The sequence below is a fragment of the Phocoena sinus genome, chromosome 9 (assembly GCF_008692025.1).
Source record: "Phocoena sinus isolate mPhoSin1 chromosome 9, mPhoSin1.pri, whole genome shotgun sequence".
Lineage (NCBI taxonomy): Eukaryota > Metazoa > Chordata > Mammalia > Artiodactyla > Phocoenidae > Phocoena > Phocoena sinus.
Window position 1 is genome coordinate 105,527,014 of NC_045771.1, and position 1,483 is coordinate 105,528,496.

Consider the following 1,483-nt stretch of genomic DNA (forward strand, 5'->3'; position numbering starts at 1 on the left):
GCAGGTTGGTTGTCACCACTGCCTTTTCCAGAGTCAAACAAGCCATGCTTCCCGTGATCTGTTTAATCGATGTGCCTGTTCCTTTCATTTCTCCTGTTTTCCAGCTCTTTACTCTTCCTGAAACATTGCCAGCCCCACCCTGACCATCTGGGTCACATGTTTTCTCCTTGTCTGGAGAGGTGAGGTCATCTCCAGGGTCTTGGGGCAGAAATGCATCTCAAGAAAGATGTTTCCTTAAACTTCTCCCCTATCTCAACTGAGAATTCCTTTTTCCTATAACTGTCTTTCATTTCTAGTGTGAAAATCAATCTCCTGGCAGAAAAGACATAAACCAAACAAGATTTGGAGCAGTTACAATTTCCCCCAGTTTCTGTGAAAGCTGCACTTGTGGTCACATGCTCTGCTGCTGAGAAGCTGGGCACCCTTGGGCAGATAACACACATCCTCTGTGCCTTAGTGTGTTTGCTATACAGGGATGCCAGGTACAGTTTAAAAGCAAAAACATCCAGAGAGAAGACCATTTACATGTAATTTCATTATTACATTCTGAGGTTCCTCAATATTTTCCACTTGGTTTCCCATGAATTTTGGAAATGTGTTAGTTGATATACTACATGTTAACAAGATATTACATTGCAAAGGCAATGAAGCCATATTCTATACGTTGAGTTACCTTAATACCAACTGAATGATTAGGCAAATTATTTTATTTGCAGTGCTCTGTTTCCTTACCTCATAAATGACATTGAGAATACAAGAATGCTGCTACTCATCCCACAGACTTAATGAAATGAGTACACAGACTTAATGAAATAGTATAAATAAGTGATTGTCACACTGTCTGCCATATCCAAAGCACACAGATGTTAACAAGTACTGCCTACTAGAAAAATTTATTTGAGTAACCTAACTTTAAAATTTTTGTCATCTTCTGATTCTTGAAGATTTTAAAGTCTTTTATTTTCCCAGAAAGCAAGGGAATGTTTGAATTAAAATGCTAATTAGTCTATGGCCATACCACACTGAATGAGCCCAATCTCATCTGATCTCAGAAGCTAAGCAGGGTCGAGCCTGGTTAGTACTTGGATGGGAAACTACCTGGGAATACTGGGTGCTATAGGCTTGGGCTTCCCTGTTGGCACAGTAGTTAAGAATCCACCTGCCAATGCAGGAACACGGGTTCAAGACCTGGTCCGGGAAGATCCCACATGCCACAGAGCAGCTAACCCTGTGAGCCACAACTACTGAGCCCGTGTGCCACAACTACTGAAACCCGTGTGCCTAGAACCCATGCTCCACATGAAGAGAAGCCACTGCAATGAGTAGTCTGCACATTGCAGTGAGGAGTAGCCCCCATTCACTGCAACCAGAGAAAAGCCCACATGCAGCAGCAAAGACCCAATGCAGCCAAAACTAAAATAAATAAAATTTTTTAAAATGCCAATTAGCACAAATAAACACATTAAACTCATAATTTTTCCAA

At 41.3% G+C, this 1,483-nt stretch overlaps 1 pseudogene; it reads left to right on the forward strand.

Moving 5' to 3' along the window:
- The first annotated feature begins 1,004 nt into the window (after positions 1 to 1,004).
- On the forward strand, positions 1,005 to 1,123 carry LOC116759923 (annotated as a pseudogene).
- The last annotated feature ends 360 nt before the right edge of the window (positions 1,124 to 1,483 follow it).